This window comes from Lissotriton helveticus, chromosome 8 (genome assembly GCF_964261635.1).
Source record: "Lissotriton helveticus chromosome 8, aLisHel1.1, whole genome shotgun sequence".
NCBI lineage: Eukaryota > Metazoa > Chordata > Amphibia > Caudata > Salamandridae > Lissotriton > Lissotriton helveticus.
In genome coordinates, this window is record NC_136069.1 from 1,684,318,940 (window position 1) to 1,684,342,945 (window position 24,006).

Below are 24,006 nucleotides of genomic sequence, written 5' to 3' on the forward strand. Positions count from 1 at the left end.
CTCATATATAATAAAATGTCTTTGGCGTATAACGATATGGCGTGCATGTCTGCGCCCATTGAGATGCCCCAATTAGTCGCAGAGGCGTGGAAAGCTAGTGTGAGTGGTTCTATATCTAGAAAGAAAATCAGTGGCGAAAGGGGTAGCCTTGTCTGGTGCCTCTACAATCCTTATGGTTTGCGAGAATGGAGTGCCTGTGCGGACATGAACTGTGGGTGCTCCATATAATAGTCTGACCAGGCTCAGGAAGTATGGGCCAATCCAATATCATGGGAGCGTAGTGAATAGAAAGGGCCATTCTACGGTGTTGAAAGCCTTTTCCAAGTCTAAGACCAGGCATCCCGACTCTGGCGCAGAGCGTATCTCATACAGCCTACAAAGATTCAGGGGTATGTTTCACGCAGGGACAAACCCGTTCTGGTCCCCATGAATGAGATGTGGTGTAAAGGATGACAGCCTTTTCACTAGTATCATCACTAAAAGTTTGTAGTCTGCATTTAGTAGAGCTAGCGGGCGGTGCAAGCCCAACTGTGTTGAGTCCCTGTCTGGTTTGGGAGGGTGATCAGTGTCGCTTCGGTAAGTGAAATTGGGAGGTGCTTGTTTTGTACTGCCTCCGTGTAAACCCGGAGGAGCTGTGGGGCCAACAGGTCAGCATACGCTTTGTAGAATTCAGACGGAAAGCCGTCTGAGCCAGGCACTCTACAGAGGACAATGCCCATATTGCGTCCGGTATTTTCTCTAATGTAATCGGTGCATCTAATTCTATGCAGAGTTCTTTTGTTAGACGGGGATGAGTAGACTATCAAGAAAGTGATGTTTGTCAGGTTCTGTAGTCACCAGTGTGGATTGGTATAATGATGAATAGTGTTGGGGCAATTTGTGGTGTATTTCATGCTGTGTGTATTTTATTTCACTGCTGGGGGACATGAACTCTGTGATGGGGCTTGCCAGTCTGTCTTGCTTAATCATCCAGGTGAGGAGGGACACTGATCGGTCATCCTGCGCATGTGTTTTAGCTGAATGTGCTGTGTAATTCAAGCATCTGAGGCGTTTTGTGAATGCTGAGTGTTCCTTGCGCATCTCTGACAGTGCCGTTATATGCATGGTGACAACGTCACATTGGTTTCAAGCTGTAACAGAATGCATTCCGTTTCTGCTAAATCTAACTCTAGAATGCATGCCGCCTCCCGCCTCCCGTACCCAAGTATTTCCCTCATATTGTGGCTTTTAGTGCATCCCACTCCACTATGGCTGTGCCAAGGGAGTCTTGAAAGATGGTGTACTCCAGCATTGTTGGCTGTAACCTCCATGTGGGGCTCAATGGGGCCCTGTTCTCCCATTTAAAGTGCCATTGTGTGGGTTATGATCTGAATGAGTTCATCCCAGGCGGTCTGTGTACTCCACACAGTGAAGCAGGGAGGAAGTGCACAGACATCTGTCTAAGCGGACATGTAGGGTGTGGGGCGCTATATAGAATGGGTATATCCATGCTGTGGAGGAGTGGTGTCTCCACACGACTTCCTATTCCCAGCCATTTATGCCCAGTTTCTCAGGATTGCTGCATTGGAGGATGCTGCAGTACTGCTCATGGGAGGGAAATATCTGTCTAGCTCTGTGTTCAAGACACTATGGAAGTTGCCCCCTATCAGCCACGGAATGCTGCACCACTTAGATAGTACTGGAGAGAGCGAGCCAAGAAGGGGCCTTGTTCCGTGTTTGTAGCATAAATGCTTCCCAACAGAATATTTCGTCGGTCTACCTGCCCTTTATGAATACGCATCTGCCTTCTTTGTCCGTCACTACCTCTTCAGACTGGAAGGGAGTTTTGGGGGGGATCCAAATCAGTACATTGTGGGCATATGATGAGAAGTTTGTAGCATATACCTTGCCACTCCACTTGTTCTTTTGTCTGGTTGTTTCAGAGAGTGCAATGCGGACATTGTGTCTCTTAAGATAGGAGTACACTGCGTATGGTCGGGAGGGTGTCCGTAGGCCCTTGATCTTCCATGTAAGGATCTTTTGAGCAGTCATGTCACTGCGTCAGGGGGGGACATTGGGTATCCCAAGGTCATGACTGGCACGTTTGTGATTATGTATGCCATCTGTCAACTAGATACGTATCCTCCCTGTAGGCCCATACAACTTGATGCGAAACATAATAGCCGACCTGGCAACGTGGGAATATCAAAAGGGCAGACTCCCTGAAGAGGTGAGGTGAGCTGTCCAAACTCAAGTAGCAATTCCGCTAAACTAAACTAATCCCTGAATGAGCAGGGGGAAATAACGAGGGGTTGGTGCTTTGCAGAGTCAGCCATTGGGGGCACCCCCTATCTTGTCCCTTTATGTTAGGTAAGTTAGTGTATGAAGTGTCATGGTTGGCTGATGGCTAAGGTATGCAAAGTCTGTATGTGTACATGTTATTTGTCTCATGTTTCCTAGTGATGCAATACTTTTACCATTGCAGTTATTAGAATGACAGGATTACTGCTGAGGGTCACCAGCCCTGACATACAGGGTGTTTATCATACAATAATGTCTGAGGTCTGCAGGGTAATGACTGGTAGTGTTAGCAAGGTGGTGTCGGACGTGGTTCCCACTGACGGGTGGTTGACGAGAGGGCCTGTGCCGCATCCTTGAACGAGGACTTCAATGCAGCCGCTATGTGCTCCGCTTTGTTCGCTGCTTCCCGGCAATCTCTTATGATTTGTTCTACATCTGGTGAAACTGCCAGACCCTGTGATTGTGCCTTGTTGTGGCATCTGTGAGTCCTCAGGCCCATCAAAGCATTGTTCTGTGTGTTGGTCTCTCCAGAGGAACAACCAGTTGTTTCTAGCCAATCCCATGTGTCCTGTGGGGATTCAAAGAATCTTGTCTTCCCATCCGCTGCCGTGTGGAGCCTTGCCAGACACAACAGTGAGTACTGGATATTCAATTGGCGGAGCTTTAGTTTTACTTGAAGAAAGGATCCTCTCTGACATTGTTCTCTCAATGTGTAATCCGGGAAGAACATTAGTTGTGTGTTTACTATCTTGATGTCTTGGATATTCCTTCTAACTCTGTAGTGCAATAGATAGAAAATAAATGGGCAGGACCCCATTCCCAGCGCTGGTCTCCTGAAAGGGATGCAGTGCGCTTGCTTCATCATGAAGAAGGGGGATAGAGAGGTGTCAGGCAGTAAGTCCTTGATCCATTGTTCCACAAATGCAGCCGCATCTCGTCCCTCTGCCCCTTCAGACAGAACGATCAAGCGGATGTCTTCCAGGAAACTAAATCTGGCCTTCTGAGTGGACTGTTGTTTGGCAGTTGAATCTGTTACCGGCTAAAGTTCAGAGAGGGTGCATTCCACGGCCCTCATCGATCTAGTAATTTCCTGTGATCAGCATGCAGGAGCGGGAGATCAGCGACTACATAGTCTATTTCGGATTAAAGCGGCACACAAGACCTCTCTGTGGCGTTCAGTATTGCGTCAAGCCTATCATTTGGAGGGTCAGTGTGTGACGATTGATCAAAATGTCCATGGGTCGTCAAGAGGCACAGGCTCAAGTGCCTCTCGAGCGGCCCATCACCTTGAGTTCATTTCCCTTCGGTCAGTATGAGCAATGTGGGATGCAGAGAGTGTGAAAGCTGTGGCACCTCGAACTGCAACATCTTGGTGACCCCCTGCGAATGCACAGCCCGTCCTCTGGCACCAACGTCTCTTGCTGATGGCTGCAATGCTTCCCTTACGTAGGCTGCCTCGATGGATAGCAACTCTCTCTGTGACAATTGGCGAGCACCCCGTTGGTTCAGCCCCAGGCCGGGTGGTTTTCCGCTTCGAGTTCTTAGGGTCCCTGCCTGTCAAGCAGTGGGCAGTACTCTTTGGTTTGGTTGGAGGGTCTCAGACTAGTTTGGCCTTCCTCTCTGTTGCAAAAGCACAGATATAGTATTTGGACAGTTAACCACTATGTGTGTTCCGTCAGCAACACCCTCAGCTAGATGCAGTCACCGGTGTGCCCCTTCTAGGCCCGTGGGGTCCTACCAGGTTCAACTGCTCCCATCTCTGCAGGGTTTTTAACCCCCACTCTGTTATCTAGATCTAGGTATTACAATTTACAGGGCATGTTCAGTGCAGATCGCAGTTCTATTGCTTTTTCCCTACTGGTTGGTAGCTCTTCTGCTCTGGTGTCCCCCGCGTAAGCGGACTCATTGCTCTGTGTCTATGGGGTCAGGTCAGAGCTGTCTGTGTGTGGAGTCCTAGTCCCTACTGCCTCATTCCAATCTCCGCCTCTTGCCTCCTGCAACTGGCAGACTCGGATCCACTCAGCAGCATATGTGCATTAGGGTCCGGGCCAAGCCCGGATCTTCACTGCCCTTTGTGCTGCATCATATGGCCCCTTTATATTTGCAAGGCCGTATCCACTCCTTCCCTGCTCATCTGTAGGTTGGGCCCCGTTCACGGAGCATAGGTGCCTCAGGTATTACTGTAGCTGGGCCCAACTCGCTTCTATGTGCACCGTTTTTGTCCCAGAGTCCCTTGCTGTGAACACCTCCGCAGCTCCAGATGCCCTCTGCCCGCAGTCTGCCGCTCCCCAGCAGGCCTCCGCTCCCGACTGCTTCATGGCTCTGGTGACTGCTTACCGTCCTGCACTCCACTAGTGCTTTCCAGTTGTCAGTCGGCTGCGACATCCAATCAGGAGGCTGATCAGCCCCAGCCTTGGCTGTGTGGGTCTTCTCCTTGGATTGCCATAGTTGCAGCCTCTACGGTGTACCAAGCAGCCCTACCTTAGGGCCTCAGCTGCTGGGTCTGCGCTTCCCAGCTCCTGTTTTGCCCAGCTTGTGTCACTAATTCCGGGTACGTCTGAAGATCTGTGCTGCATCACCCATCTGTGCAGCCCAGGCAGCACAGTGGATGCTTCTCTTGTGGGCGCCGCTCCAGTTGTCAGCTCAACTATGGGGCCAGACACTGGGCCCGCAGCCATCTCCCGTCTTTGTAGCCTTCGTCATCATAGGGTGTGCCACCCTCCCCCCCCCGACCCCCCCCCCGGAGTCAGGTGAGCTACCCCTTGTTTCGCCAGTGTGGATGTTCTGCCTACATGTGTATGTTTGGCGGGCAGCGGGGATTTGTGACGGAGCAGCTCCAAGACTCGCCCACCATGTTGCTTCCACACACCACGCCCCATTTAACTGGTATTTCATGGTGAGGTGACTAAACAGTATACCCTACATGATTGCGGTATAACACAGGAGCTAGTGCTATTGCCCACTCCTGCACGAATGTGTGTTTTAGTGATTTTGGAACATGGTCGGAGAAAGCCGGTAAAATTACAGTTTCTCCTTTTGGGTAGTTCATACAAACTCAGGTGGCCAATCTCTTTCAGCCAAAAGGATATCATATCCATACATCATGTCTTCCCCAAAAGAGACCTTTCACTTTCCTTGGTACGTTCCTCACAATTTGGAGTGTTATTTTGTATAACTGATTTGGGACACTTGTCCTAGTATCAGGTGTTTCCACTATGATATGTTCATTCAACGCTGCTGCTAGCAGAATTTCCATCAGGTTATAACGAGCTATTGATACTTCTGCTGCGCTGTCTAGCATCGTCAGAGCCCATTCCCAGCTCAGAAGTCGAGTCATCAGTAGCCTGGGCATTTCTTGTTTTAAGGCCAACTACCTTCTTTTTAAATTGAGGATTTGTTTTTGGTTTCTCATCTTGTTTGATAATGTAGTCTAAAATGCAATGTGTGTCTCTTGGCTTGACTCGCTCCTCTGATCTGCATTCTGACTGTCCTTCCCTCTCAGAGTTTTTGGATGAACCCTGAAAGGAAGAAGAGAAACATGTATCAGTATCATGATACCTGTTAGGTTTTTTAATATTATCACAGTTTCTAAGGTTATATTTCCTGTCCGAGGGTTCCTGTTGAGGAGACCCACCGCTTGATTGTGATGCACTCTGCTTGTTTTTTGATTGTTTATTATCCCATTTCTTCTTGAAAGAACCGGGTGCTTGCTTTGAGTTATCTTTGTCAGGATTACCCATTAATTGTGGTATTACAGGTCTAGCTCCCAAACTATCTCTACCCAGCGAAGCATAGGTCTCTTCAATAATTTTAAGTAATTCCTGCTCATGTCGTGCAGGAGTGCATTCCCTCAGGCGTTAGCGAATAGCCACCGCTGCTGCCTCCCCTTTTATCTTGGCTAACATAATTGTGGATACCTGGGTTTCATCTCTAAGTCCAGGGCAGGTTCTTCCCCGTATTCATTCTGTATTTGGTTCGATACTTCTGGTATGACTCCTATTAGGGGGGCAGCATGCATTCTGGAATAAATGGCAGCGAAAACTGTACCCAAAGTGGTACAATCCTCTATCGGGGGAGCTATTCCCATTGACAAGCAAATTGTCAGTATTCTGTGTTTTTCTTGTGGGCCACTGTGTGGAAAAACTGCCTCAAGCTGAGCTATTTTCTGTGCTATCCAGAATGGCATTTGCTCATGTTTAGTGGGCATTCTTTCCATAATTGCGTACTGCTTTTGTGGGGTGATTGTTTTTGGAGTTCCTTGTAGTTGACCTGTTTGAGTGACCTTTGTAGGTTGAATTGTTAGAGTAAACAGCGTTTACAATGCAACTTTTACCACGCACTACCTTTACCAATCAACTTTCACAACGCAAGTCGTTACAACGACTTGCGCTGGGGGGCGCTGTAGGAAAGGGAATAGTTTAATTTACTATCCAAAACCTTCCCTACTATCCACGGGGACTGGAGTTGGAATAGTAAATTAAACTATTCACTATCCAGCGCCCCCCAACGCAAGTCGTTGTAACAACTTGCGTTGTAAAAGTTGCGTGGTAAAGGCATGCATTGTAAAAGCATGCGTGGTAACGACATACATCCATTGTGAGTGTACTCATCACGAATTATGTAAGATTTCTGTATAGCTTTCTTATTTCTTTGTGAAGTAAACGTAAGTCTGCTGCTGGCAATGTGTCAATCTCTGGATGTGGTGTGTAAGCAGCAAGACCTGGCCAAGTTGCTCAGTCTCTGCTGAGCAGACCGAGTCTCACTTTATCTGTGGTATGGGGGAGGGCACCTTTCAACTAATTTATATGTTCTTGGTAAGTTAACAGGACTTCTATGTACTCGTATGATAGTATTTGTCTGGTATTTCATCTGGAGTATAAGAATGAAATGTATCTGTACATGCATTTGCAGGTGGGAATTTGACCCAAGAATAGAATAATTCTGTTCTGAATGCCTCATGTGCCTCAATCATGAAGGTAACAGTCGCGGCCTAAAGCTAATTTTACTGCAGTGCATTTCAGCAATTTTCTGAAATGTTTATAGCATGTTCTTTCTCAACTTACTCCCTAAAATGCAAATCCAAAATGAGATTTGGAAAGCCACACGAGGTCACCTTGAGTGGCCCTAAGTGGATTCATAAATCTGGAGTAATGCAACGCAACGCATAATGCTGCTCTCTGATACTCGGTACAAAAGGGGGTGGTGATGGACGGGGCATTTGAATCAATCAAACACTCACACCCAGTCAAAAGATCTGGGTTGAATCCAACACCTTTCTTTAGCCCACTCTGCCACCCCAGTTCAGACATGGCTGTGCCTCATGGGAACAGTCCAGCCCGAACTGCCAAGCCATGTCTTCCCTGGACCGGAAACAAGCTTCCGAGGACCTGTTTCTGGCATTCCAGCCGTCTTCAGCCCGGCTTGCTTGGATCCAGTGGCAAAATGAGCAAGGGACTCACGTCTGTGCATACCCTGCCACACTTATGGTGGCCAAAAGCGGTACAAAAGGGGGTGGTGATGGACGGGGCATTTGAATCAATCAAACACTCACACCCAGTCAAAAGATCTGGGTTGAATCCAACACCTTTCTTTAGCCCACTCTGCCACCCCAGTTCAGACATGGCTATATGCAAATCAGTCTGACCCTGTGCCTCATGGGAACAGTCCAGCCCGAACTGCCAAGCCATATCTTCCCTGGACCAGAAACAAGCTTCCGAGGACCGGTTTCTGGCATTCTAGCCGTCTTCAGCCCGGCTTAGTTGAATCCAGTGGCAAAGTGAGCAAGGGACTCACGTCTGAGCATACCCTGCCACACTTATGGTGGCCAAAAACAGTACAAAAGGGGGTGGTGATGGACGGGGCATTTGAATCAATCAAACACTCACACCCAGTCAAAAGATCTGATACTCTGAACTGTGAAGGCATTGCGTGGGTGTTCACATACAACTCCCATTGTTTTTGATGGTCAACCTGGGAATACACTAATGTAACAGCCTAACAAAGAGAAAAAGCATAAAGGTTGTACATGGTATGAAAGGGAGCAAGACGTGCGAGTAGGGGTAATTCCCCACTTCTTGACATATTAAGGATTAGGCAATACATAGGGATCATTATGTTATGGGAAGACTGAAACATGTAGACCATGAGGAAGGATACTTGAGTTATTAGACCCCACACAGTGTCCGCATACATTTTAAACACTGCCAAGGCAATATTTTGACAATAAAGTTTGTTGTAGGTTTCCCTCAGGCAGCTTTTCAACCATTTGATGATAGGTCCAACAAAATATCTGGAAGAGGAGACACAAGAGCTCGAAATGGAGTCACTAGTAACAGGGAACCCAGACATAATGTACAAACTTAGCTTAAAGGAGGACAAATACAAAAACGTAGTGGTAGACAAGGCTAAGTCAATGCTTAGAGAAAAACTAGGCAGGATTTACGAACTGGGTGATAGAGCAGGCAAATTACGTGTAAGGCTGGATCGTCGTGACATAGCCAATCGCCTAGTCACAGAGCTTACAACAGAGGTGGGGAAATTGTTACAGACACACAGGGGAAAGCGGACAAATTTCCCAAGTACTACACACAGATATACACAACTCACTGCAATAGCTGCATAGAGAAATCAAGGGCCCTGCTAGCGGACATTAGGCTCCCCACACTGTCAAAAGAAGACTGTGAATTATTAGATAGCGAGCTCACAAACGACAAAATTGCACGTGCCATCAGGGACCTACAATCCAGGAAGGCAATCGGCCGCAAAGGTCTTCCAATAGAATTGTATAAATTAAAAACAGATAAAATGGCCCCCACCTTAAAGCAATGTATGAAGAAATCAGGGAGATTGTCCGACTTCCCCAAGATCAATGAGTGGCCACAGTGGTGGTCATTCCCAAGGAGGGTAAACCTTGAAACCAGTGTTTCTCCTATAGACCTATCTCCTTATTAAACATGGAGGTTAACATCTTGGCCAAACTGCTTGCGACACGCCTAATTGGAGTAATCTCTGGCCTGGTCCATCCAGATCAGTCGGGCTTCATGCCGACGAGAAATACATCCTTAAACCTCCAATGACTCCGCGGGGTACTCGGACGAGTACACACATTGAGGGAGTATGTGGTAGTACTGTCTTTGGACACTACCATGGCTTTCGATAAGATCGAATTGCTGTATTTATTTGCAGTGCTGGAGAAGATGGGGTTTGGCCATGGCTTGATGGGATGGGTGAAACATCTATACTCGGAGCCTCTGGCGAAAGTCATAGTACACAACAAACAATCTCGGCTCTTTACCCTCAGTAGGGGTACGAGGCAGGGTTGCCCCTTGTCCACATTGCTTTTTGACCTGTCCCTGGAGCCCCAGGCGAGCTGGATCCGTAGCGGCCCGGTAGTAAAGGTTTAAGTTGGTCAGAGGAGTGGGAGGATTGCCTCTCCTTCTATGCTGACTACATCCTGTTGTACTTGACGTCACCTAGAGCCTCAATTAATAGAGTCCTTGATATATTTGCCACCTTCGGGAGGTACTCTGGATATTCCATCAAGTGGTCCAAATCACTGTTGTACGTGCTCAGAAGACAGTTCCCGATCCGTCCCAGGGGGTGCAGAGTAGTGGAGGCACTAGATGGCTTCAGATACATAGGCATCTACATCACCAGAGACCCTAAGCTATTCTACGACCACGACCTCATGCCTCCTTTGCGGCGGCTTCACAGTGATGTGGAGCACTGGAAGATGCCTACTGGGCAGGGCAGTGCTCTTTAAAATTATGTCCCTGCCTCGCTTTCTATATGTCTTGCAAAATTCGCCGAACCTGATCCCCGCGTCCTAATTCACAGCGATAGCGAACAAACAGGGCGCTCTCCTCTGGGCGGGACGAATACCCCGTAAAGCGTTCCCCAAACTGGTGCATGGATGGTATGATGGGGTAAACGGACTCCCAGACACTAAAAGATATTACTGGGTGGCACATATGGCAGCTGTTAGCAAGAGCATCTACCGGCCACATAACGACCAGGTATACAAAATGGATAGGTGGATCCTGCGGGGGGTTCCTTTGCCAGGGATCTCTATGCCGAGCCGGCTCGGATGCAATTGACGGGGCCAACATTGCATTCGGTTCACATTTGGCAATCAACTCACAAAAGTTTGGGCTGGGGTCGGAGTATTTCGCAATCTACCACTCTGTGGGACTCTCACTTGTTGGGTACTCTCCGCAACACTAAGGGCTTTGATAGATGGGACCTAATTGGACTCTCGAAGGTGGGTGACTTATGGAAAGTGGGCAAAGTGATAGACTTCTCAGTGCTACCAAAGGAATATGAGCTGGCAGATTCAGAGATATTCAGATACTACCAGATCCGACACACTCTGAACTCACGCCTCCTGGCAGAGGAGACACTGCCGGAACAACGCCGTTAGAGGACAGGCTCCTCAATAATTACATGCCCAGTAGATCTATATCCCTCACCTACCAAAAGCTCGTCAATCATATACCTGATCCCCTCATACAGCTTTGAGTGAAGTGGACAGGTGACCTGGAGGAGCTAGACGAAGTAGACTGCACAGAGGCACTCGCCTCTCCCAGGGAGGTCGCGCCTTCCTCACGGCTCAAACTAGTGCAATTGAAAATCCTGCACAGAATATATTACTCTAGAATTCAAGTTGCAAACAAAACTGTGGGGAGGAAGGTACCTTTATGCACATACTGTGGAGGTGTAGTGACATTCGTAAATACTGGACTGGGGTGCTCCGATGTATGGGATCAGTGTTGGGGCAGGACCTGCAACCAGAAGCTAAGAGATGCTTGCTTAATGTGTGGGGACCTACTGACCTGAATAATGAAGAAAAGATGTGGGTAACACTGGGGCACATGGTAGCCAAGCGTAACATTGCCAGAATGAGGGGGGCAAGAGAGGCCCCCTGTTTAAAATCATGGAAACAGGATATGGACTGGTGTATGGATAGGGAAAAGACTGTATATATCTCTAGACGGTGTCCAAAGAAATGCGTTAAAATATGGGCCAAATGGAATGAATACCGGGGAAGTATTTGAACACCCCCCTACTCCCTGCCTTATCCCACCAAGATGAACTTATAACAACTGATATTTGTATTGACCAAGAAAAATATGTATGTAAAAATGTTATGTGACCTAATACCGACCGGAACTGTAACCATGATTGAATTATTACTGTCTTTAACTAATAAAAAGAGTTTTAAAAAAACATCTTACATGGTACAATTATGAGAGAGTATCTGTGAGAGACAACCGCTCTCAGTGGCCTCATAGTGAAGAACTCCCCCATCTTCTTGAATGATTTGACATTTAAAACGGTCTGGACAGCCAGTGGTTGGCATTGTACAAGGTATTGGCTTGTGCTGATGATAAACACGACAAAGAGACTATCTGAAGCACTTGTAGCAAACAAGTGAGAGCAAAAGTAGAGTTTTGTTGTCCTCTTTTAAAAAACTGATTGGAGGAGATTAACAAAGAAATGACAGATTAAAGATTACATTACAGACCAGAAGGTGAAGAAACTTAAAAAGTATGTCAAGAAATATTCTTTCGAGAAAGTGTACATCTACTCGTCCGCCGAGAATAAAACACTATAGCCTTATAGCCCGCCGTAGTGGGCTATACCGGCTATTAAAGGCCCCCTCCAGCGGGCGAGGGCCTTTAACAAGGGAGAGGGACTTTAATAGCCAGTATAGCCCAGCTACGAAGGGCTATTAGGCTATTAGAACATTCTGCTGCTAGAGGGTAGAATGTTCTAACAAATAAAACAAAGCCTTCCGGGAGCCCAAGGGGATTGGAATGCCCTCAGGCTCCCAGACCTGTGAACAAAGAAACATTGGAATGTTGGAGCTCCAGGCTTATAGCAGCCATTATAAGCCCAGAGCACTCCATTGTTTTCAATGGAGCTCCCAACATTCCAATGTTCTAATACCACTTAATAACTAGTTGAGTGAGAGTTCTCTCTCAGAGGTCAAACGTTGTACGAAGTACATCTCTTTTACCTGTTACCTCCATGACATCCACCACTGTATATGACCTGGCAGGAATTTTGCAAACTGGCTGGACAGCAAAGATATCCATTCCAGGCCTTTTTTTAGGGAGAGGCCTGGATGCCCCAAGAGGAAGGTTAATAGGAGATGGCAACAGAGGAAACATACCAACTGCGACTCTTGCAGAGTTACATGTTTACTTTCCCCTGCCATGTATGAAGTACGTAGGCATAATTTGAACACTCCTTAGCACACGTTACAATATTAGCGCAGATTTGCATATGTGTATTCCACTCATACATAGGTTATGCAAGCAAAACAAATAAATGTTGAGGTCCTTGTCAGTCAGGTTGTTCCGCAGGTGTTGTTTTTATTTTGATCGATGTTACAGCCAACACGTGTTTCGTCAATAGGGAATGTAACCCTTGACTTTTTCAAGGCTGTTAAGTGAAAAGAGTAATATGTTTGTAACATTCATGATACGGTCTGAGCAAGATTATACATCATTTTATGTTACATTGGTAGGCGGTGGTGGGTCTTATTTATAGTGCTCATATACATTTGTGGATAATAACTTAAAGGAAGTTGTGTTGTGCAACCAACTTCAATTGTACATGATTTACACTCAGAAATAGAGAGTTTTCTCAGGTGCACCCATAGAGATATGGAGAAACCAGTGATTCGTCTTGTCATGCTTCTCTATTATCGTTATGCATTGTGCGACTTTTAACTATGGTGTGGATACCAATTTGTGAGGTTGCAATTCAATCTATAGTGGCATGCACGGTGTAAAGATGAAGTAAGTGCTCGGGGTACCTATTCTCCTCGAGTGTTCCTTTTTCTGTTTAAAGAAAATGGACCAAGGAAAAAATGTAAGTATATTCTCAACTCTTTTTATGCTTAATAACTCTGTTGTGATATCTCCAAACAGTTTATGCTTAGTTACTCACCTTCCTTGAGGTGATAATTCCAACCCTCGAAGGGGTATCTGTTAGGGGACTTCGGTATCTTTATTGAGTTGTTCTTAGGTCATTTGCCAAGTGTCGGTATGTTGTGAGGCAGCTGTAAGTCAATATGAAGTATATTAGGACTTCATTTGTCAATACTTTCCTAATAATGATTCTAAATGTTTTTGTTGAAATAGTCTTCATTATTTATTTAGGTAGGTAAAAGAGCCTTTGTTAAAAAAGTGTCAAGTGGTTCGTGACACGTGCACATTTATTTAGGCTTCAGTGTAATTCCCACCGATAATAAAATGTTTGTGCAGGATATTTACAATTTCTACATATACCGAATTACTATAGGTATTATGCTTTCAAGTACCAATGACTTTCGAGCTCGTATAATGAGCCTTTCATGAAGGGTGATCTTGTGTTATCCCTACTTCCTCTAAAGTTGTTGTTCCCCTTGTAGTCGTGAGAAAGCCTTGGCAGCGTGGTTACACTGCCAGTTCTCTAAAGCGCCCCTGCTCCTCGCTATTCTAAACTCGCTTGTAAGCTTACCTTTCGCCGTTGTTGTTATCGTGTCCTTCTGTGTCCCCTCTGCTCCGTGTCAGGTGCAGTAATCTGTCTCCTGTATCTCACGTTGTTAGATACTAACCGGGAACGCCCTAAGTCACGTGTTTCGTGACCGCTTCCGGTTTGGTGTTTGTTGATGTCCATGTCAGTGGGAATTAGCCTCGCGAACATGGCGGCCATCTTATCCTATCTGTAGTTATGGGATAGTCAGGCCCATGGAGTCTATATACGACCGGGTTGCCACTATGCTGTCCAGGTGGTTTGACTTTGTAGATTCTTATCATTTTAGTTAACAGCTATCTATTGCTCACACACTTCGTGATCAGTGTCATTAATTATCTCGTGGGGGGCGGGCGAGTGGGGGAGTGCTCATACGTGCTCAGTGTTTATGGCTCCGTAATTTTCTATCAATTAAGTCACTCTGATTACGGGTGATAATATCTATTCGTTTGTGAGTATTGGTCAAGAATGGTGTCATCTCATTTTTCGATGCGCAGTGCTACTCCATTGTGAACTGTGAGTACTACAGTGGTTTAATTCCTATTCTCCATACAGAATGGGTACAGTACAAACTTTTGCCACAAGGTGGTCTTACCATTGTTATAATAGCAATAATTGTAATCCGGTATCATACACATTATCGATATATTGCACACATATTAATACCTTTTGTGCAGTCATGTTGTTATTACTAGGGGTGGTCATCATTGCTCATGTTTGCATATTCAGTAAACAGATATCGACTAACTTACAGTGTGAATGTAAAAATATACATATTCCTTTTCTAAGAATGTAGTACATATATACATAAATAGCGGTCCGTAGTCATTCTGGCTTTGTCTGGTTATGGTGTTATCAGTTATGACCCTAGAAAAAAGTGGTATTCTGGGTCTATGTTAAGACCGTGTTCCACACTTTTCAGAGTCATGATCCAAGTCGCTTCTCTCCTACGTAATGTCAGTTGCCTATTACCACCTCTTGGATTACAAGGTGTGTGTTCAAAACCAAAATATTTGAAGGAGTGATTGGTAGTTTGTTCTGGGCATAAGGACATATGTGCCGCTACAGGGTATCGCATGTCTCCTTGTTTCACTGCCCTGATATGTTCATTTATCCTCTCCCTTAAAGGCCTCTTAGTGCTGCCTACATATCTTTTACCGCATTTGCAGTCTAGAGCGTAGACTACATATTTGGTTAGACAGTTTATGGTACTTAGGATGCGGTATTTTGTGGTGTCATTCGTTCCTTGGAAATCTTTTTTCTTTTTGTAAGCCCATTTGCAGGCTGCACAGCCTCCACAGCTGTAGAACCCCGGTTCAGATAGCCATGTGTTCTTTATTTGTGTCTGGGGATAACTTGGGCTTAGTATATTTTTCAGAGTTCTTCCTCTTCTGAAGGTTATTGTAGGTCTTTCTGTTATGTGTTCCTTTAGCATAGTGTCTGTCCTTAGTAGGTGCCAGTGTCTGTTTAGACTCTTTCTTAGGATTGTTGCCCAGTTATTGTAACCAGTTACGAGTCTAATTTTGTCATCTTTTCCTTTCTTGGTCTGTTGTTTGTCCCTTAGTGTGTCCATTCTACTAACTGTGTCTATTTTTTCAGCTGCTTTGAGCAGTGGCTTCTTTTTGTATCCTCTGTTCTCAAATCTCTTAATCACCCCTTTCTTCTGAGTCTGGAATTCAGTTTCATTGCTGCAGTTGCGGCGTGTTCTGATTAGTTCTCCATAAGGGATAGCTCTTTTTTGATGTTCTGGATGTGCACTAGTAGCATGTAATAGGGAATTGCACGCCGTGCTTTTCCTAAATAGCCTGCTTTGAATTGTTTCATTCTCTATGTAGAATTCTACATCTAGAAATGCAAGTTTCTTATTGCTAAATTCCATTGTGAATCTTATGTTTTGGTCATTGTGGTTCAGGTACTCATGGAATTGATGTAATTTCTCAGTTGTGCCTGTCCAAATCATGATGCAGTCATCAATGTATCTGCCCCAGAACAATATATCATTGTTCCATTCTGATGCCGGTGCGCCCCAGATTGTAGTTTCTTCGAATCTCCCCATTACTAAATTCGCATATGAAGGCGAAAATCTGGAGCCCATGGCCACCCCCTGTTTTTGACGGTACCATTGATCTTTGTATAGGAAAACTTTATTATCCAAAATGGTTTCTACCATTTCTAAGATCATTTCTGTGTGTGACCATGCACTCGCTGGTCTCTTATTCATCATTCTTCTTACTGCAGTAAGCCCCGTTTCCCTCTTTATGCATGTATATAGGGAAACGACGTCTAGTGTGACCAATAGCATGTTCTCTTCCCATGCTAAGTCTGCCATGATGCCTAGTATGTGTTTTGTGTCCCTGATGTATGAGGGGAGATTTAACACTAAGGGTTTTAAGAACAGGTCCACAAATTCCGATAATCTCTCTGTTGGTCCTCCTAATCCTGATATTATTGGCCTGCCTGGTGGGGAGGTTAGGTGTTTGTGTACTTTTGGCACTGTATAAATACATGGGTACCTAGGTCTGTCCACTTTCAAGTAGGATAGTTCATGGTCATCTATGAGACCCGACCCATGCCATTTTCTCAGTAGTGTGTTAATGTAATCTGTGAGTTTCCATATGGGGTTATTGGCTATTTGCTCATAACATTCATTGTTATTTAGTTGGGTGAGAATTTCACTATCATAGTCTGTGCTTCGCATTATCACCATATTACCCCCTTTGTCAGCTTCCCTTATCATGAGTTCTCTGTTCTTACTTAGTTCCACGAGGGCTCTTCTTTCTCCCTGAGATAAATTGTCTCTGTGTAGATGTGTGACAGTATTTTTAGAGTTGTGTTTCTCAAGATCACACGTGACAGCTTTAAAAAATAAGTCTATATTGTTGCCAGATGTGAGTGTTGGTGTCCATGTTGATTTCCCCCTAAGATTGCTGGCGATGTTATAATCAATATCTATGTCTAGATCCCTCATAATTCGATCTGTGAGTAATACCTCATCTTCACAATCAGTCAGCGATAGGAGTAGTCGGGCATCAACAATGTCTTGTATACAGTAATCACCAGTCGTTATCATACCCAAATTTGGCTGCAATTCTTTATTCATTGTTTTGTTCATCTCGAAATGTTTTTTCAACTTTAGACGTCTTGTGAACTTAAACAAATCAATTTTGGTTTTACAAAAATCACCAACATCATTAGGACAAAAACTCATGCCTTTTTCTAGCACAGAAATCATGTCATTTGTAAGTACAGAGTCACTCAGATTCATTACAGTTACATTCCTTATTTCTTCTGATTCTGGTTCCAGGACCTGGTTCTCACCCCTTGTCTGTCTTGACCTGTTTCCACCCCTTTTGCCTCTCCTTGTCTTCCTTGCTGACCTGTATTCCTGTTCTCCCTGTTTCCCTTTTTTATTCTGTTGATTTCCAATAAAAAACTATTGTTAGGATCAGTTGTGCCACTAGCTCCCATCTGTCCTTCACTTTCACTTCCGGTAGAGTTGATAGTATCTATGGATGTTGAACTTGATCCTACCGAAATGGTTTCACTCTGGTTTTGGGTGTTTGTTTTAGGGACCAGGTGATCGTATTTTTTAGCGAAAGTGAAAACCCTCCCACTTAGGTAGTCACGTTCGTCTCTCTTTAGTTTCCTACTTTTCCTTAATTTTATGTCTGTTACATGTCGCTGTATTATATCGTTTAGTATCAAATAATTTTTGTTGGTCACATCAGGCTGGTTCAGTTCTTTTATTTCAAGTTCTAGTTTATCAATGTCAGCTTGTAGCTTGGCCACCTTTCTTTCACAGTTTTCAATTAGGATCATCATTAAGTTATTAGAGTTACTAGTTAGTTCCTTCTCCCAAGCTATTAGGAGATCCGGTTCCAGGTCCTCATAAGTTGGAATTATTTGTGATCTGAGGCCTCTTGGAACTCTCTTGACTTTAACATATTGTTTCAAAGTTGCTGCGTCCCACCATTTAGATGTTTCATTGATTTTTAACTTTTCCAGTCTTACAAATTTCTCTCTAAGACCTTCATTTCTGGGGGGTTGCAGGCCTTGTCCTGCTGAGGTACTAGCTCCTTGGTTTCCCAAATTGTTAAAAAGGTCTTCGGCCTCTCTGTCTCTGTTAGTTCTATCACTATTTGCTGAAGTCATGGTGGTCCTTAGAGCTGCTCCTAGTTTTGAATTACTGTTTTGGTTTAGTTTGGTGGTATTGTACTAGGATGCGGCGCCTCAGGGGACTGTGCACTTCTATATATTTGTTTACTCTCTTTGGGGAACGGTGCTGTAAGGAGAAGAGAACCACACTACCTCTTCTAAGATAGGCTAAGCCTAAACAACATTTGAACACTCCTTAGCACACGTTACAATATTAGCGCAGATTTGCATATGTGTATTCCACTCATACATAGGTTATGCAAGCAAAACAAATAAATTTTGAGGTCCTTGTCAGTCAGGTTGTTCCGCAGGTGTTGTTTTTATTTTGATCGATGTTACAGCCAACACGTGTTTCGTCAATAGGGAATGTAACCCTTGACTTTTTCAAGGCTGTTAAGTGAAAAGAGTAATATGTTTGTAACATTCATGATACGGTCTGAGCAAGATTATACATCATTTTATGTTACATTGGTAGGCGGTGGTGGGTCTTATTTATAGTGCTCATATACATTTGTGGATAATAACTTAAAGGAAGTTGTGTTGTGCAACCAACTTCAATTGTACATGATTTACACTCAGAAATAGAGAGTTTTCTCAGGTGCACCCATAGAGATATGGAGAAACCAGTGATTCGTCTTGTCATGCTTCTCTATTATCGTTATGCATTGTGCGACTTTTAACTATGGTGTGGATACCAATTTGTGAGGTTGCAATTCAATCTATAGTGGCATGCACGGTGTAAAGATGAAGTAAGTGCTCGGGGTACCTATTCTCCTCGAGTGTTCCTTTTTCTGTTTAAAGAAAATGGACCAAGGAAAAAATGTAAGTATATTCTCAACTCTTTTTATGCTTAATAACTCTGTTGTGATATCTCCAAACAGTTTATGCTTAGTTACTCACCTTCCTTGAGGTGATAATTCCAACCCTCGAAGGGGTATCTGTTAGGGGACTTCGGTATCTTTATTGAGTTGTTCTTAGGTCATTTGCCAAGTGTCGGTATGTTGTGAGGCAGCTGTAAGTCAATATGAAGTATATTAGGACTTCATTTGTCAATACTTTCCTAATAATGATTCTAAATGTTTTTGTTGAAATAGTCTTCATTATTTATTTAGGTAGGTAAAAGAGCCTTTGTTAAAAAAGTGTCAAGTGGTTCGTGACACGTGCACATTTATTTAGGCTTCAGTGTAATTCCCACAGATAATAAAATGTTTGTGCAGGATATTTACAATTTCTACATATACCGAATTACTATAGGTATTATGCTTTCAAGTACCAATGACTTTCGAGCTCGTATAATGAGCCTTTCATGAAGGGTGATCTTGTGTTATCCCTACTTCCTCTAAAGTTGTTGTGCCCCTTGTAGTCGTGAGAAAGCCTTGGCAGCGTGGTTACACTGCCAGTTCTCTAAAGCGCCCCTGCTCCTCGCTATTCTAAACTCGCTTGTAAGCTTACCTTTCGCCGTTGTTGTTATCGTGTCCTTCTGTGTCCCCTCTGCTCCGTGTCAGGTGCAGTAATCTGTCTCCTGTATCTCGCGTTGTTAGATACTAACCGGGAACGCCCTAAGTCACGCCATGTTCGCGAGGCTAATTCCCACTGACATGGACATCAACAAACACCAAACCGGAAGCGGTCACGAAACACGTGACTTAGGGCGTTCCCGGTTAGTATCTAACAACGCGAGATCAATGGTACCGTCAAAAACAGGGGGTGGCCATGGGCTCCAGATTTTCGCCTTCATATGCGAATTTAGTAATGGGGAGATTCGAAGAAACTACAATCTGGGGCGCACCGGCATCAGAATGGAACAATGATATATTGTTCTGGGGCAGATACATTGATGACTGCATCATGATTTGGACAGGCACAACTGAGAAATTACATCAATTCCATGAGTACCTGAACCACAATGACCAAAACATAAGATTCACAATGGAATTTAGCAATAAGAAACTTGCATTTCTAGATGTAGAATTCTACATAGAGAATGAAACAATTCAAAGCAGGCTATTTAGGAAAAGCACGGCGTGCAATTCCCTATTACATGCTACTAGTGCACATCCAGAACATCAAAAAAGAGCTATCCCTTATGGAGAACTAATCAGAACACGCCGCAACTGCAGCAATGAAACTGAATTCCAGACTCAGAAGAAAGGGGTGATTAAGAGATTTGAGAACAGAGGATACAAAAAGAAGCCACTGCTCAAAGCAGCTGAAAAAATAGACACAGTTAGTAGAATGGACACACTAAGGGACAAACAACAGACCAAGAAAGGAAAAGATGACAAAATTAGACTCGTAACTGGTTACAATAACTGGGCAACAATCCTAAGAAAGAGTCTAAACAGACACTGGCACCTACTAAGGACAGACACTATGCTAAAGGAACACATAACAGAAAGACCTACAATAACCTTCAGAAGAGGAAGAACTCTGAAAAATATACTAAGCCCAAGTTATCCCCAGACACAAATAAAGAACACATGGCTATCTGAACCGGGGTTCTACAGCTGTGGAGGCTGTGCAGCCTGCAAATGGGCTTACAAAAAGAAAAAAGATTTCCAAGGAACGAATGACACCACAAAATACCGCATCCTAAGTACCATAAACTGTCTAACCAAATATGTAGTCTACGCTCTAGACTGCAAATGCGGTTAAAGATATGTAGGCAGCACTAAGAGGCCTTTAAGGGAGAGGATAAATGAACATATCAGGGCAGTGAAACAAGGAGACATGCGATACCCTGTAGCGGCACATATGTCCTTATGCCCAGAACAAACTACCAATCACTCCTTCAAATATTTTGGTTTTGAACACACACCTTGTAATCCAAGAGGTGGTAATAGGGAACTGACATTACGTAGGAGAGAAGCGACTTGGATCATGACTCTGAAAAGTGTGGAACACGGTCTTAACATAGACCCAGAATACCACTTTTTTCTAGGGTCATAACTGATAACACCATAACCAGACAGAGCCAGAATGACTACGGACCGCTATTTATGTATATATGTACTACATTCTTAGAAAAGGAATATGTATATTTTTACATTCACACTGTAAGTTAGTCGATATCTGTTTACTGAATATGCAAACATGAGCAATGATGACCACCCCTAGTAATAACAACATGACTGCACAAAAGGTATTAATATGTGTGCAATATATCGATAATGTGTATGATACCGGATTACAATTATTGCTATTATAACAATGGTAAGACCACCTTGTGGCAAAAGTTTGTACTGTACCCATTCTGTATGGAGAATAGGAATTAAACCACTGTAGTACTCACAGTTCACAATGGAGTAGCACTGCGCATCGAAAAATGAGATGACACCATTCTTGACCAATACTCACAAACGAATAGATATTATCACCCGTAATCAGAGTGACTAAATTGATAGAAAATTACGGAGCCATAAACACTGAGCACGTATGAGCACTCCCCCACTCACCCGCCCCCCACGAGATAATTAATGACACTGATCACGAAGTGTGTGAGCAATAGATAGCTGTTAACTAAAATGATAAGAATCTACAAAGTCAAACCACCTGGACAGCATAGTGGCAACCAGGTCGTATATAGACTCCAAGGGCTTGACTATCCCATAACTACAGATAGGATAAGATGGCCGCCATGTTCGCGAGGCTAATTCCCACTGACATGGACATCAACAAACACCAAACCGGAAGCGGTCACGAAACACGTGACTTAGGGCGTTCCCGGTTAGTATCTAACAACGCGAGATACAGGAGACAGATTACTGCACCTGACACGGAGCAGAGGGGACACAGAAGGACACGATAACAACAACGGCGAAAGGTAAGCTTACAAGCGAGTTTAGAATAGCGAGGAGCAGGGGCGCTTTAGAGAACTGGCAGTGTAACCACGCTGCCAAGGCTTTCTCACGACTACAAGGGGCACAACAACTTTAGAGAAAGTAGGGATAACACAAGATCACCCTTCATGAAAGGCTCATTATACGAGCTCGAAAGTCATTGGTACTTGAAAGCATAATACCTATAGTAATTCGGTATATGTAGAAATTGTAAATATCCTGCACAAACATTTTATTATCGGTGGGAATTACACTGAAGCCTAAATAAATGTGCACGTGTCACGAACCACTTGACACTTTTTTAACAAAGGCTCTTTTACCTACCTAAATAAATAATGAAGACTATTTCAACAAAAACATTTAGAATCATTATTAGGAAAGTATTGACAAATGAAGTCCTAATATACTTCATATTGACTTACAGCTGCCTCACAACATACCGACACTTGGCAAATGACCTAAGAACAACTCAATAAAGATACCGAAGTCCCCTAACAGATACCCCTTCGAGGGTTGGAATTATCACCTCAAGGAAGGTGAGTAACTAAGCATAAACTGTTTGGAGATATCACAACAGAGTTATTAAGCATAAAAAGAGTTGAGAATATACTTACATTTTTTCCTTGGTCCATTTTCTTTAAACAGAAAAAGGAACACTCGAGGAGAATAGGTACCCCGAGCACTTACTTCATCTTTACACCGTGCATGCCACTATAGATTGAATTGCAACCTCACAAATTGGTATCCACACCATAGTTAAAAGTCGCACAATGCATAACGATAATAGAGAAGCATGACAAGACGAATCACTGGTTTCTCCATATCTCTATGGGTGCACCTGAGAAAACTCTCTATTTCTGAGTGTAAATCATGTACAATTGAAGTTGGTTGCACAACACAACTTCCTTTAAGTTATTATCCACAAATGTATATGAGCACTATAAATAAGACCCACCACCGCCTACCAATGTAACATAAAATGATGTATAATCTTGCTCAGACCGTATCATGAATGTTACAAACATATTACTCTTTTCACTTAACAGCCTTGAAAAAGTCAAGGGTTACATTCCCTATTGACGAAACACGTGTTGGCTGTAACATCGATCAAAATAAAAACAACACCTGCGGAACAACCTGACTGACAAGGACCTCAAAATTTATTTGTTTTGCTTGCATAACCTATGTATGAGTGGAATACACATATGCAAATCTGCGCTAATATTGTAACGTGTGCTAAGGAGTGTTCAAATGTTGTTTAGGCTTAGCCTATCTTAGAAGAGGTAGTGTGGTTCTCTTCTCCTTACAGCACCGTTCCCCAAAGAGAGTAAACAAATATATAGAAGTGCACAGTCCCCTGAGGCGCCGCATCCTAGTACAATACCACCAAACTAAACCAAAACAGTAATTCAAAACTAGGAGCAGCTCTAAGGACCACCATGACTTCAGCAAATAGTGATAGAACTAACAGAGACAGAGAGGCCGAAGACCTTTTTAACAATTTGGGAAACCAAGGAGCTAGTACCTCAGCAGGACAAGGCCTGCAACCCCCCAGAAATGAAGGTCTTAGAGAGAAATTTGTAAGACTGGAAAAGTTAAAAATCAATGAAACATCTAGATGGTGGGACGCAGCAACTTTGAAACAATATGTTAAAGTCAAGAGAGTTCCAAGAGGCCTCAGATCACAAATAATTCCAACTTATGAGGACCTGGAACCGGATCTCCTAATAGCTTGGGAGAAGGAACTAACTAGTAACTCTAATAACTTAATGATGATCCTAATTGAAAACTGTGAAAGAAAGGTGGCCAAGCTACAAGCTGACATTGATAAACTAGAACTTGAAATAAAAGAACTGAACCAGCCTGATGTGACCAACAAAAATTATTTGATACTAAACGATATAATACAGCGACATGTAACAGACATAAAATTAAGGAAAAGTAGGAAACTAAAGAGAGACGAACGTGACTACCTAAGTGGGAGGGTTTTCACTTTCGCTAAAAAATACGATCACCTGGTCCCTAAAACAAACACCCAAAACCAGAGTGAAACCATTTCGGTAGGATCAAGTTCAACATCCATAGATACTATCAACTCTACCGGAAGTGAAAGTGAAGGACAGATGGGAGCTAGTGGCACAACTGATCCTAACAATAGTTTTTTATTGGAAATCAACAGAATAAAAAAGGGAAACAGGGAGAACAGGAA

The 24,006-nt window shown here is 43.8% G+C and overlaps 1 protein-coding gene and 3 long non-coding RNA genes across 4 annotated transcripts in view; 2 read left to right on the forward strand and 2 right to left on the reverse strand.

The window, feature by feature from the left end:
• LOC144773624 (transient receptor potential cation channel subfamily M member 2-like) overlaps nucleotides 1–24,006 on the forward strand; it is a 536,579-nt gene that overhangs the window by 388,961 nt on the left and 123,612 nt on the right. The window lies entirely within an intron of this gene.
• Nucleotides 12,621–13,842, reverse strand: LOC144773627 (uncharacterized). Its single transcript, XR_013600039.1, has 4 exons — nucleotides 13,789–13,842; nucleotides 13,237–13,348; nucleotides 13,103–13,127; nucleotides 12,621–12,726 (listed from the first exon to the last, which is right to left on the reverse strand). It is a non-coding gene; the product is annotated as an uncharacterized LOC144773627 (long non-coding RNA).
• LOC144773626 (uncharacterized) lies at nucleotides 18,157–19,464 on the reverse strand. The gene is made up of 4 exons (XR_013600038.1): nucleotides 19,411–19,464; nucleotides 18,859–18,970; nucleotides 18,725–18,749; nucleotides 18,157–18,348 (listed from the first exon to the last, which is right to left on the reverse strand). It is a non-coding gene; the product is annotated as an uncharacterized LOC144773626 (long non-coding RNA).
• LOC144773625 (uncharacterized) lies at nucleotides 21,728–23,035 on the forward strand. The gene is made up of 4 exons (XR_013600037.1): nucleotides 21,728–21,781; nucleotides 22,222–22,333; nucleotides 22,443–22,467; nucleotides 22,844–23,035. It is a non-coding gene; the product is annotated as an uncharacterized LOC144773625 (long non-coding RNA).